We start from the raw sequence: 15,209 nt of genomic DNA, 5'->3' as shown, positions 1-15,209 counted from the left end.
CCTTTTCCGTAATACTCTTTGTCGAATGGACATTGTCCTAGAGCGAACGGTTCTCTACAGACCATTCTATAGGCTCATTTTCCCCCCAGTTGCTAGAACTGCGCAATGGAGCGAATCTGTGACTAGGATACTCATTGTATCCTATACTGAAGCTTCTGGTGACCAGTATGATTCCTTCCGATTGGTCAGTATCACCCTCCTTGCCTTCCATACCCTCCATGTCAAGTGTTGTCTTAAAAACCTTGTTTTCATTTTTGGATAATTCAACACATTTCATACTTAAAAGAGTCACATTTCAAGCACCTGTTGACCGCCCGTTGATTATTCCTGGGGTTCATCTTCCTTCCATAATTGCCCAACCACCCCCCCCAACTGTTATAACTTCCAAAAGGGTCTCTGTGCTCGCACTTTTTGTTTGTAATTCTTCTTTTGTACAGACATTTGGGCCCTATATTCGAACAGTCTCAAAATGCTGCTGGCATTGTATCTTCCAACTTTGGTGTCACTGCTGAAGAGCCCATTTGCACCATTAAAGCAGCTGGAAATGAATGCTTTCCCAGAAATGTTTTTAAGGTTTTGGACATTTGATCCATAAGCATATCTCTCTCTTTGAATCTAACTCCGGTTAAAACCAAGAGCCAATCCCTGTTTGATATCCAGTAATTTAAAGGCAAGTACTGATTTAGAAATTTTCAAGTGGAATCACTGCAATTCCCTATATAGCCAGTTAAACTCCATGATGTATTCTTGTATGGAAGAATCATCCATTTTTCTAAATTTATCAAAGTCCAACCAAGCCTCATAGGCATTTAATAAGTCACCTTTCATATCAATTTTATCCTTGAATTTTAAGAGAATCTTCAAACCTTCTTCGTTGCCCAGTTCCTGAGCGTCTAGTTTTGAGAACAGTTTTGGGGTAGATCTTGCTCCTGGCAGGAAGTGAAAGTGCCTGAGCTATCCCTTGTTTTCTTTTCAGTGGAGACGTAACCCGTGTCCATACCTTGACTTCAATTTTCCATTGATCATAAGGCTCTGTGTCACAAAACAATGAAGGACAATCATATCCTGCCTCCTTATACCTGGTTTCAGCTCTCTTCCTTCAAAGAGTCTTCAATTACAGTCTTCTCTCAAAAAAAAATTAACTCCGATTCTAACCTTCTGTCTGGTAGTAAATCTCAGTCTCCAATCTTCACTTTCAGGCAACCATCCTCTGATACCAACATTACAGAAACTACCAGGACTTGGTTGAGAAGAAGACACAGAGGCTAAAATGCTTTTGGTCATTTATTGCACAGCTTACTTCTCGATTCTGGGACACTGGGACACTGGGACTCTGGGGCTCACACCCCCCCTTCCCCTACCCCTTCTCCCCTCTGTCCCTTCCCCCCTCTTCCCCTTCCCCATCCCCCTTCCCCATCCCCCTTCCCTCTTCCCCCTTCCCCCCTGCCCACCTTCCTACCTTCCTTCTTCCTTCATCCCCCCTGCCCCTTCCCCCTTCTTCCCCCTTCCCCCTTCTACCCCTTCCCTCTTCCTTCCCCTTCCCCCTTCCTTCCCCCTTTCTTCCCCCTTCCAACCCCTTCTTCCCTTCCCCCTATTAGATACTAACAATTACCACCTGCTGCCCTCCCTCAGCAGATGAATAAATGCTCCTCCATGTTGAACATCACTTGAAAGAGGCATTGAGGGTAACAAGGTCATAAAATGTACTCTAGGTGAGGGATTTCAATGTCCATCAACAACAGTGGCTCAGTATCACCAGTACTGACCAAGATAGCCAAGTCTTGAAGGACATAGCTGCCACATTGAACTTGTGGCAGGTGGTGAGAGAGAGCCGATGTGAGGGAAAACTACGGAGCTCATTGTCGCTAATATACCTGTTGGAGATATATCTGGCTGTGACAGTATTGATAGGAGTCATCACCATGCAGTTCTTGTGGATCCAAGTCCCACTTTCACACCTAATGTGCTGTATGGCACTATCACTTTGCTAAATACATTCAGAAGTGAACTAATTGCCTAAAACTGGGTGTCCATGAGGCACTGTGTTCCATTAGCAGCAGCAGAACTGTATTTCACCAAAATCTCTAACCTCATGACCCAGCTTATCCTTAATTCTACTATTAGCATCCAGCCAAAGAACTAACCCTGGTTAAATAAGGAATGCAGAAGAGCATGTCAGGAGCAGGACCAGGTGAACCTAAAAATGAGGTACTAACCTGATAACACTTCAATACAGGACTATGCGCTTGCCAAGCAGCATGCTATAGACAGAGCTAAGTCATTCCACAACCAACAGATCAAATCAAAACTCTGCCATCCTGCCACATCAGTCATAGATAGTGGTGGACAATTAAACAACTAATGGGAAGAGGAGATCTCATGAACGTCCACATCCTCAATGATGGTGTCGTGGGAACATAGGAGCAGGAGTAGGCCATTCGGCCCATCAAGCCTACACTGCCATTCAATTAGATCATGGCTGATCATCTACCTCAGCTTGTCTAACCTCCGGCCCTTGGGCCAGATCCAGCTAGACAAGCCTCTGTATCCGGATCGCGGAGCCAGTGTTCAAACTACAAGTAAGTTCAATGAAAGATTCTGCACAGAGCTGCTCCTGTAATCACAGGCCGTTTCTCTCCCCCATTTGCTGCTGATAGGCTCACCAGTGAGCAAATTCAGGAGAGAAACAGTCTCTGATTGGAGGAGCAGTGAGCAGTGGGAGAATGAATGGCTTTTCATTTGTTTTCACCGCATGTTCTCTCTCTGCCTTTGGCTTCGCGCTCTCTCGCCCTCCCACGCAGACACTGCCCCCTAAAGGAGCACAGGGGTCAAGATGGTGGAGCAAGCTGGGGTGGCCATGAGGATCAGTAGAGTTGCAGCAACAGCACCCACCCGGCCCCCCAGTCCACCTGGGGCAGCTGGAGTCCCAGAAAGGGCTGAGTGATGAGGCTTGTCTCTTCATAGCATCCTGAATTCTTCCTCGGTAAGATGTCCAAACCTCCTGGGCACAGGTGGGGCCTGAGTGAGTGAGTCTGTTCAAGTGAGTGAGTGAGTCTGGGTGAGTGAGTGAGTCTGTTTGAGTGAGTGGTTGAGTCTGTGTGAGTGAGTCTGGGTTGTTAATGGTATGTTAATTACATTGTTTATACTGTTAAGACATACAGGTGAAAGGAATTGTTTAGTTAAGTACTTTGATCACATATAAATATGGGACAGCTGGTATACTGGGAGTGGGGTGAAAGGTGAGGTATGAGATTGAACAAAAATCAATACATTTTCTTAGTAAAGAAAAGCTCTGTCTTGGTTTTGACTTTGCCAGCTGGCTTGGATTCTGTTAACATTGGTAGTAGAGAATGGCTGGCCTAAAGATGAAGATTGGAAACTAAGACTTATTTTCAGACACAAGGGTGCAATTGGAGTTACTCTGAAGAAGAATATCTGAAACCAAGTGTAAAGTATCAGGATATGATCTCCCTCTGTTGTTCTGTGAAGCTGAACCTTATGACCAATAGAAGAATGAGATGGATATATGGACACTGGTTACGCCCTTACCAAAGGAAAAGCAAGATATGGCCTTGGTACTTTTGCTACCCACCAATTGCAGGATCAGATGCAAAGTATTTTTGGAGCTAGAGCCTTATTTTTTGGACACAGGAAGGTTTGGATAATCTCTTAAAATTTATGGACAATTTTTAAAGATGATCTGTTAAATACAGATGAAGCATGGTCATGCTTTGATAAGTTTAGAAGGATGGATGGTTATTCTGTAGAAGAATATATTATGGAATTTAACAGGTTCCATACAAGATTGCAGAAATTCTATTTGGAGATCCCTAATTCAGTGCTTGCCTTCAAATTGTTAGGTTGTGCTGAAGTATCAAACATGGATAGTCTCCTGGTCTTGACTGCAGTTAGATTCTCAGGAAGAGATATGCTTTTGGAACAGATGTCTGAAGCTTTAAAAAAACATTATTGGGGAAACATTCATTTCCAGCCACTTTCATGGCACCAATGGGACATTCAGCAGTAACAGAAAAGGAGGTTTCAATGCTAGCAGCATTCTGAGACTGTTTGGATATGGGGCACAAGCATAATCTGAAAGAAGAACCACAAACAAAAGAAATGAGGTTAGAGACTCTTTTGGTAGCTTGAACAGATGGCAGCAATTGGGTACCTATGGCAGGTGGATGAATCCCAGGAATAACCAAGAAATGGTCAAAAGGTGTTTCAGATGTGACTCAATTTTTTTTTTAATTCATTCACAGGATGTGGGCTTCACTGGCATTTATTGTCCATCCCTAGTTGCCCTTGAGAAGGTGGTGGTGGTGAGCTGCCTTCCTGAATTGCTGCAGTCCATGTGCTGTAGGTACACCCACAGTGCTGCTAGGAAGGCAGTTCCAGGATTTTGACCCAGTGACAGTCAAGGAACGATGATGTATTTCCAAGTCAGGATGGTGAGTGACTTGGAGGGGAACTTCCAGGTGGTGGTGTTCCCATGTATCTGCTGCCCTTGTCCTTCTAGGTGGCAGTGGTCGTGGGTTTAGAAGCTGCTGCCTAAGGAGCCTTGGTGAATTCCTGCAGTGGATCTTGTAGATGGTACACACTGCTGCTACTGTGCATTGGTGGTGGAGGGAGTGAATGGCACCGCATCCATAAACAATCAAGTGAACTGCTTTGTCCCAGATGGTGTCCAGCTTCTCCAATGTTGTAGGAGCTGCACTCATCCAGGCAAGTGGGGAGTATTCTATCTCACTCCTGACTTGTGCCTGGTAAATGGTGGACAGGCTTTGGGGAGTCAGGAAGTGCATTACTCATCACACGATTCCTAGCCTCTGACCTGCTCTTGTAGCCACAGTATTTATCTGGCTCATCCAGTTCAGTTTCTGGTCTATGGTAAACCCAGAATGTTGATAGTGGGGAATTCAGTGATAATAATGCCACTGAATATCAAGGGGTGATGTTTGGATTCTCTCTTGTTGAAGATAGTCATTGCCTGACACTTGTGTGGCATGAATATTAGTTGTCACTTGTCAACCCAAGCCTGGATATTGTCCAGGTCTTGCTTCATTTGGACATGGATTGCTTCAGTATCTTAGGAGTTGCAAATGGTGCTGAACATTGTCCAATCATCGATGAACATCCCTATTTCTGACCTTATGATGGAAGGAAGCTCATTGATGAAGCAGCTGAAGATGGCTGGGCCTAGGACACTACCCTGAGGAACTCCTGCAGTGATGCCCTGGAGCTGAGATGATTGACCTCCAACAACCACCACCATCTTCCTTTGTGCTAGGTATGACTCCAACCAGCGGAGAATTTTCCCCCTGATTCCCATTAACTCCAGTTTTGCTTGGGCTCCTTGATGCCACACTCTCAAATGCTGCCTCGATGTCAAGGGTAGTCACACACATCATCTCAGAAGTTCAGCTCTTTTGTCCATGTTTGAACCAAGGCTGTAATGAGGTCAGGAGCTGAGTGGCCCTGGCGGAACTCAAACTTAGCATTAGTGAGCAGGTTATTGCTAAGCAAGTGCTGCTTGATAGCACTGTTGATGACCCCTTCCATTACTTTACTGATTGAGAGTAGACTGATAGGGCGGTAATGGCCCTGGTTGGATTTGTCCTGCTTTTTTGTGTACAGGACATGCCTGGGCAATTTTCCACATAGCCGGCTAGATGCCAGTGTTGTAGGGGCGCGGCAAGTTCTGCAGCACAAGTCTTCAGTACTATTGCCGGAATGTTGTCCGGGCCCATAGCCTTTGCAGTATCCAATGCCTTCAGCTGTTTCTTTATCACGTGGAGTGAATTGCATTGGCTGAAGACTGGCACCTGTGATGCTGGGGACCTCTGGAGGAGGCAGAGATGGATCATCCACTTGGCACTTCTGGCTGAAGATTGTTGCGAATGCTTCAGCTTTATCTTTTGCACTGATGTGCTGGGCTCCCCCATTAAGGATGGGGATATTTGTGGAACCTCCTCCAGTGAGTTGTGAATGGTGGTGGACAATTATACAACTGGATGTGGCAGGACTGCAGAGCTTAGATCTGATCCGTTGGTTGTGGGATTGCTTAGCTCTGTCTATCACTTGCTGTTTAGCATGCAAGTAGTCCTGTGTTATAGCTTCATGAGGTTGACACCTTTATTTTTAGGCATGCCTGGTGCTGCTCCTGACATGCCCTCCTGAACTCTTTATTGGACAAGGGTTGATCTCCTGGCTTCATGGTAATGGTAGAGTGGGAGATATGCCGGGCCATGAGGTTACAGATTGTGTTCGAGTACAATTCTGCTGCTGCTGATGGCCCACAGCCCCTCATGGATGCCCAGTCTTGAGTTTCTAGATCTGTTCGAAATCTATCCCATTTAACACGATGGACACAATGGAGGGTATCCTCGATGTGAAGGTGGGACTTTGTCTTTACAATGACTGACTGTGGGATGGTCACTCCTACCAATACTGTCATGAACAGATGCACCTGTGGCAGGCTGGTTGGTGAGGATGAGGTTAAGTATGTTTTTCCCTCTTGGTTCTCTCACCACCTGCTGCAGACTCAGTCTAGCAGCTATGCCTTTTAGGACTCAGCCATTAGTGGTACTACTACTAAGCCATGCTTGGCGATGGACATTGAAGTCCTCACCCAGAGATGCATTCTGCACCCTTGCCACCCTCAGTGCTTCCTCCAAGTGATCTTCAACATGGAAGAGCACTGATTCTTCAGCTGAAGGAGGGCAGTATGTGGTAAACAGCAGGAGGTTTCTTTGCCCATGTTTGTCCCGATGCCATGAGACTTCATGGATGGGATCCGGAGTTGATGTTGAGGACTCCCAGGGCGTCTCCCTACTGACTGTATACCACTGTGCCGTCACCTCTGCTGGGTCTGTCCTGCCAGTGGGATGGGACATATCCAGGGATGGTGGGGTCTGGGACATTATCTGTATGATTCCTTGAGGATGACTATATCAGGCTGCTGCTTAACTAGTCTGAGACAGTTCTCCCAATTTTGGCTCCTAGATGTTAGTGAGGAGGACTTTGCAGGGTCGACAGGCCTGGGGCTGCTGTTTCCGGTGCCCTGGTGGTCCAGTGGGTTTCTTTCCTTTTTTTGTGACTTTGTAGCAGTTTGTTACAACTGAGTGATCCACATTGCTGGAGTCACATGTAGGCCAGACTAGACCAGACCAGGTAAGGACGACAGAAGGGGTATTAGTGAACCAGATGGGTTTTTACAACAATTCAACAATGGTTTCATGGTTATCATTAGACTTTTAATTCCAGATTTTTATTGAATTCAAATTTCACCATCTGCTCTGGCAGGATTCGAACCCAGGTCCCCAGAGCATTACCCTGGGTCTCTTGATTACTAGTCCAGCAACAATACCACTACGTCATTGCCTCCCCAATATCATTATATGATGTATAATTGGAAATAGAGTAATGGGGTTTTTGAAATGACAGATGACATGGAATGTTCAGAAAGGAAAGATGATGATACTGATCAGTCAGAAAGAATTGCACTGGTCACCAGAAGCTTTATTTTGGTAATGGGCGTCCTAGTTGCAGACTCATTCAATTGTGCTGTTTTAGATAGTGGGTGCTTGTCCACAGTATGTGGAGTGGATTGGTTAAAGTGTTACCTGGATTCTCTAATACTAAAGACCGAAGCAAGGTTAAGGAATATAAAAGTTCTACTTACTTCAGGTTTGGGGATGATAATGCATTGAAACCACTAAAGAGAGTGGTGATTCCATGTAAAATAGCTGGGGTAAACCACTTTATCAGCACATGTATTGTACCCAGTGAAATACCTTTTCTGTTGAGTAAGCTGTCTATTGAATAAGTATCAAATAAAATTAGATATGGAACACAAGGCAATTGTTTTTGAGAAACCTGTAGATTTACAGTTTATACAATTGGGACATTATTGTATCCCCTTAACAAGCCCTAACATTTCTTGTCCCGAAGTTAGTGTTGATGACATCAGGGGTAGGAGTTTCAAGGAAAAAAGGCAAATTGTTTTAAAACTACATTGGCAGTTTGTCCATCCATCTTGTCATAGGTTAAAAATTCTACTAAAGAATGCAGAGGTGATGGATGATGATGAAAATACTAAACTTATAGAAGAGATCAGTGAGAAATGCAATATGTGAAAAAAATATAGGAGGACACCATCACGACCTGTAGTGACACTCCCATTAACAAGAGGCTTTAATTAAATTGTTCCAATGGACTTGAAGGTATGGGATAAGGACAAAAGCAATTTTCTCTTACACTTACATATGCACATACAAAATAGGAGCAGAAGTAGGCCTTTCAGCCACTGGAACCTGCTCTGCCATTCATTAAGATCTTGGCTGATCTGTCTATGTTTCGAAATCTACATTCCCATCTACCCCCGATAATCTTAGATTCTTGTCAGGCAAGAGAATCAATCTACCTCCGCCTTAAAAATATTCAATGACCCCCTCACCTCCACTGCCTTCTGAGGTCTTACAACCCTCAGAGAAAAAGATTCTTTTCATCTCTGTCCTAAAAGGGCAACCCCTAATTTTAAAACAGTGCCCCCTAGTTCTGGACTCACCCACAAGAGAAAACATCCTTTCCACATCTACCTTGTCAATACTGTTCAGGATCTTATATACTTCAATCAAGTTACCCCTCACTCTTCTAAACCCCAGTGGAAACAAGCCCAGTCTGTCCACCCAATCTGTCTAACCTTTCCTCATAAGACAACCTGCTCATTCCAGGTACCAATTTAGTAAACATCCTCTGAACTGCCTCCGACGCATTTCCATCCTTCCTTAAATAGAGACCAAAACTGCACACAATGTTTGAGATGTGGCTTTACCAATGTCTTATATAACTGAAGCATAATATCCTTACTTTTATGTTCAATTACTCTCATAAGAAAGGATAGCATTCAATTAGCCTTAATTACTTACTGTGCCTGCATACTAACTTTTTGTGACTCATGCACTAGAACACCCAGATCACTCTGCAGCTTAGAATTCTGCAGTTGTTCTTCTTTTAATTAATACTCTGCTTTTTTATCCTTCCTACCAAAGTGAACAACTTCACATTTTCCCACATTATACTCCATCTGCCATATTTTTACTCACTCACTGAACCTATCTATATCCATCTGCAACCTCCTTCGGTTCTCTTCACAACATACTTTCCTACATTTCTTTGTGTCATCTGCAAATTTAGCTATCATGCCTTCACTCCCCTATGTCATTGATATAAATTGTAAAAAGTTGAGGCCCCAGCACAGACCCCTGTGGGATGCTACATGTTACATCCTGACAATCAGAAAAGAGTCTGCTTCCACTGCCTTTTGAGGAAGAGAGTTCCAAAGACTCACTACCCTCAGAGAAAAAATGCTTCCCCATCCCTGTCTTAAATGAGCGACCCCTTATTTTTAAACAGTGACCCCTAGTTCTAGATTCTCCCACGTCCACCCGATCAAGATGCCTCAGGATCTTAAAGGTTTCAATCAGGCTGCTTCTTCATCTACTAAATCCCAGTGGATAGAAGCCTAACCTGTCCAACCTTTCCTCAAGACAACCCACCCATTCCTGGTATTAATCTAGTAAACTTTCTCTGAACTGCTAACGCATTTACATCTTTCCTTAAATAAGGAGACCACTACTGTACACAATATTCCAGATGTGGTCTCACCAGTGCCCTTTACAACTGAAACAAACTCCCTACTTTTGTAGTCAATTACCCTCACAATAAATGATAACATCCTATTAGCCTTCCTAATTACTTGCTGTACCTCCAGCTGCTTCAACAATGACCTTCCTTCCATCATGAGATCAGAAGTGGGGATGTTCACTGATGATTGTACAACATTCAGCACCATTCATGATTCCTCAGATACTGAAGCAGTCCATGTGCAAATGCAGCAAGATCTGGACAGTATTGAGGCTTGGGCTGACAAGTGACAAGTAACATTCATGCCATACAAGTGCTAGGCAATGACCATCTCCAACAAGAGAGAATTTAACCAACACCCCTTGACATTCAATGGTATCCTGGGGGTTACCATTGACCATAAACTGAACTGGACTAGCCATATAAATATGGTGGCTACAAGAGCAGGTCAGAGTATAGGAATCCTGTGGTGAGTAACTCACCTCCTGACTCCTCAAAGCCTGTCTATAATCTACAAGGCACAAGTCAGGAGTGTGATGGAATACTCTCCCCTTGTCTGAATGAGTGCAGCTCCAACAACACTGAAGGAGCTTGACACCATCCAGGACAAAGCAGCCCGCTTGGTTGGCACCCCAATCACAAACATTCACTCCCTCCACCATCGACACACAGTAACAGCAGTGTGTACCATCTCCAAGATGCATTGCAGAAACTCCCCAAGGGTCCTTAGGCAGCACCTTCCAAACCCAAGACCACTATCACCTAGATGGACAATGGCAGCAGACACATAGGAACACCACCACCTGGAAGTGCCCCTCCAAGCCGCTCACCATCCTGACTTGGAAATATATTGCAGTTCCTTCACTGTCGCTGGGTCAAAATCTTAGAATTGCCTCCCTAACAACACAGTAGGTGTACCTACACCACATGGACTGCAGCGGTTCAAGAAGGCAGCTCACTGCCACTTACTCAAGGGCAATTAAGGATGGGCAATAAATGCTAGCTTAGCCAGCGAAGCCCACATCCCTTGAATGAATTTTTTAAAAACCCTGCATACTAGACTTTTGTGATTCATGCATTAGGACACACCAATCCCTCTGAATCTCAGAACTCTGCAATCTCTCACCATTTAGATAATACGCTTTTTTAAATTCCTGCTGCCAAAATGAACATGGCAGTCAAACTTTTAGGGCACATTCCTTGAGGCTAATTGGCACTGATTATACATTTACAGAATCTGAACAGGTAATAGAAGGCAAAGAGGCACCATACAGTTCATATAAACATATGTTGGACAATTGAGCAGCAGATTATGGCAGATAAAGGGATGACTGAATATGAACAAAGTGATACTGAAGCACAGGATAAGGCTATTTATCTCAAAGGACAACTGCCTACTGTTAGCATGAGAGTAACATCTATGCCAGTAGGGGCAACTGAATGGAGGGATGCCACCATTACAGTGAGAGCAGGAAAAGCCACTGACAAATGCAAACGTTGACTGAATGTGCAAGATGAGGGACAGAGGATAAGACCCATGTATTGGTAAAATGAGGTGCAAGATGTGGAAGACCAAAAAACACTGTGTGCGTTTTGAAAGTGGATCGGGAAGTGATCACAGCCCTCGGAAAAGATCACAGACCTGTGAAAGGGACTCTGATCATAGGAGGGTGATATTGTGTAACTGTAGTCCAGAAAGAGTTAGGAGGGTGAATAGAGGTCATAGTTTGATAAGAAAAAGGACCATAGAATAGGCTAGGAATGCCATTAGATGTAGAAGCCCTTATGAGCAAGATGTTTTAGTGGCTACTAACAAATTAGAATATAATTTGATTAAAGGATGTCAAACAAAAAGAGTTGGAAAGCATTTGGTGTATACACTGAAATCCCACATAGCCAGCATTATACACACACTGGATATGCACAGAAAGGGTACTTCCTGATGGCACATTTTAGCCAGAATAGTGGCTCAAAGTTTCGAAGAGAGACTTCGTGATCAAGGTGTCAGAGTGGACTCCCCTACCACAGGAAAAAATGAGCTTGAAGGTTTTCTTAGCCATTTTAGCAACATATTCCTGGGAATGTAAACCGATTGATATGAAAGGTGCATTTTTGCAGAGCGACAAATTTCAAAGGGAATTGTTTTTGGAATGACCTAAAGAAGCTGACAATATAGAAAGGAAACTGAAAATTAAACAAGTGTGTTAGTGTGGGTTGAATGATTCATCAAGAGTGTGGCATTTCTCAGTTAGACCCATCCTGTTGAAAACTGGTTGTAGTGAGCTAAAAGCAGAGCGAAGTTCTGTTAATATTGCAAGGAGAAACTAGCAAGCATCTTTATGATACATGTTGATGATTTTTCTGTGGGAAGGTTTTGCAGAATTTGAACGACGGGTGATATTTAAAACACAGGAGTTTAAGATTGGAAGTCTGGCTTCAGGGGGCTTTAAATATACAGAGTTGGACATTAAACAGAATAAGCCAGGACTGACCTTGAATCAAGTCTTATTTAGAGCAATAGTCTTATTTAGAAAATGTAAATCACATCCCAATAAATCAGGACAGGTCCTTGCAAAAAGAGGATCCTGCATCCAAGAAAGAGATAGACCATTTAAGAAGTTTGATTGGACAGTTGAATTGGTTGTGCACTGAGACTAGACCTGATGCTGGTTTTGACACATTGGTACCGAGTACTGTGATGTTACAGTTGAGGAAATTCTGAGAGCAAATAAAACATGCAATTAATTAAATCCAGAGAAATGAGCACTCAAGTTCGCAGCCTTGGGTGATCCAGAAGATATGAAGTTGGTAATTTTTAGCAATGCTTCAGGTACCAATTTTCTGGATGGATATTTTAGCACAGCAGGGTTTAATCATACTCTTGGTGGGAAAGAATAACAAATGTTGTTCATTGGCCCGGGAAGCAAAGAAAATACAAGCACCTTAGATTCAGAAACACTGGCTCTAGTAGAAGCGATAGATATGGGATTTCACTTATCAAACATTCTAAGGGAAATCCCATACAACGGGCATTCTGAGAAGTTTGCCCTTTAAATATTATGTGGATAACCATTCTTCATGGGATAATGTACATTCAACAAAGAGCGTGACTGAGAAAAGGCTACGGATTTACTTTGCTAGCATAAAATGAATGTTGGAGAGAAAAGATATCCCTAAGATAAGTTGGGTTGATGCAAGTCACCAATTATTGGACTTTTTTACAAAAAGGAATGCTTACTTAAGGAAATTGTTGGGGGTCTTAGAAGAGGGATGTCTTGCATTATGAAGGGTTATACAAAATATGGAAAATCATTTTTTTTCTTTGATTTGTTTTGAAATTATTTGAATATGTTATAAAGCTTATTGTTTAAAGAAAGAAAGGGGAATCTGTTAATGGTATAGTTAGGATCCTTGGCCAGACCCTGGTTTGTGGGGGGAGATCTGGTTAGGGACCAATAATGTTTTGTTTAAAGTAGATAGTTTGAAATTCAAGATGTTTACTGAATGAATAAAGCCACAAGATTCCATGAGTTTGGAATAAACTTTACTATACAAGTTCAGAAAGATAAAACAACTTACAATATTTATCTTATACTCTAACATTCAGGGTAAGTATGAGGTACATGTGAATTAACAGATGAACTGTGGCCCAAAACACTACACAATAAATGACAGATGTGACTAAAACAGATTCCATGGATTTCTCAACAACCCACACAGACATTTGTCACATTGAGAGCCAACCAATCTCACTGAAACTTTGTCTTTCTCATGAGGTTTTTCAATCTCCATGTTTGAAGATCTAACCTTGGAATTATCTTCAAAGTTGCCACAGGTGAATAGCGTTGGCTTGAGGTCGACAGATGTTTGTTCCTTCTGGTGGGTTCTCTTTTGCTCTGGTCATTTCTTTTGCCCTCTGCTTTTTCCATGCCCTTCTTGACTGCTTGTCTCCAGGCACTCCGGTCAGCAGCAAGGACTTCCCATGCATCAACTCTGATCCCAGTCAACTTGAAGTCTCACTTGCAGATGCCCTTGTATCACAGGCATGGCGACCTGTTGGTCTCGTCCTGATAGCAAGCTCACCATACAGAGTGTCTTTGGGGATGCGGCTGCATCCAGTTGGCTCACGTGACCCAGCCAATGGAGTCACCACCGACTCAAGAGGGCAAGTATTCTGGAGATATCGGCACTGGTGTACTTCCATGTTTGACATTCTTTCTTCCCATACTGAAGTTGACTTGCAATAGCTTGTAGATAAGTTCTCCTAGGCCTGCAAGTAGTTTGGATTGACAATCAGCACCAAGAAGACCAAAGTTATGGGCCAGGATATAGAGATTCGACCTTCCATCAACAGTGACAACCTCACTCTGGAGGTCATTGACAGCATCACATACCAATGATCAACAATTACCAGCAGCCTGTCCCTCGATGCCGAAATCAACACCAAGATTGTCAAGGCCGCAGCTATCATGTCGAAGTTGAGAAGTCGAGTGCGGACCAACAGCAAACTAACCGAAAGTACAAAGTTCTGTGTGTACCAGGCTCGTGTTCTCAGCACCGTCCCTTAGAGTAGCAAAGCATGGACAAATTTTGCAAGCCAAGAAAAGTGGCTGAACAGCTTCCGCCTTCATGGCCTCAGACAAATATTGGGCATCTCCTGTGATAACTCACTCTACTTTCAAGAACTTAAGAAATAGGAATGGGAGTAGACCATTTGGTCCTTTGAGCCTGTTCTGCCATTCAACAAGATCATGGCTGATCTATCTCCTTTTTTATACTGTCCCCATATCCCTTAATTCCCTTAGTACCCAAAAATCTATTGACCTCTATCTTAAATACTCAATGACTGAGCATTCACAGACCTCCACGGTAAAGAGTTCCAACGAGTCACAACTTTTTGAATGAAAAATTTCTCCTCATCCTAGTCCTAAATGCCCAACCTCTTACTCTGAAACTATGACCTTGGATCTAGAATACACAGCCAGAGGAAACATTTTCTCAGCATCTACCCTACTAAGGCCCTTTTGAATGTCATATGTTTCAATGAGATCACCTCTCATTCTTCCACACTCCAAGGAATATCGCCCTAGTCTAATCAATCCAAATTCATTCAATTTGGTCTTTCAAAAGAAACCCACCCTTCTTCATCTAACCTGAAAATGGAGTTTAATGTGGGAAAATGTGAGTTTTTCCACTTTGAAGAATAGAAAAGCGGAATATAATTTAAATGGAAAAAGACTACAGAATGCTGCAGTACAGAAGGATATGGGTGTCCTCATACATGAACCACAAGAAGTTAGCGTGCAGGAACAGCAAGTCATTAGGAAGGCAAATTGAATGTTGGCCTTTATTGCAAGGAGTATAGAGTAGAAAAGTAGGGAAGACTTGCTACAAAACTGTATAGGGCATTGGTGAGATCACACCTAGAATAATATGTACAGTTTTGGTCTCCTTACTTAAGGAGGCAGTTCAGAGAAGGTTCACTAGGTTGATTCCTGGGATGAAGGGGTTGCCTTATCATGAAAAGGTGAGCATTTAGAAGAATGGGAGGTGATCTTATT

The sequence above is a fragment of the Cetorhinus maximus genome, chromosome 25 (genome assembly GCF_964194155.1).
Source record: "Cetorhinus maximus chromosome 25, sCetMax3.hap1.1, whole genome shotgun sequence".
NCBI lineage: Eukaryota > Metazoa > Chordata > Chondrichthyes > Lamniformes > Cetorhinidae > Cetorhinus > Cetorhinus maximus.
The sequence above is the reverse complement of the archived record's forward strand: the minus strand, read 5'-3'. Positions refer to the sequence as shown.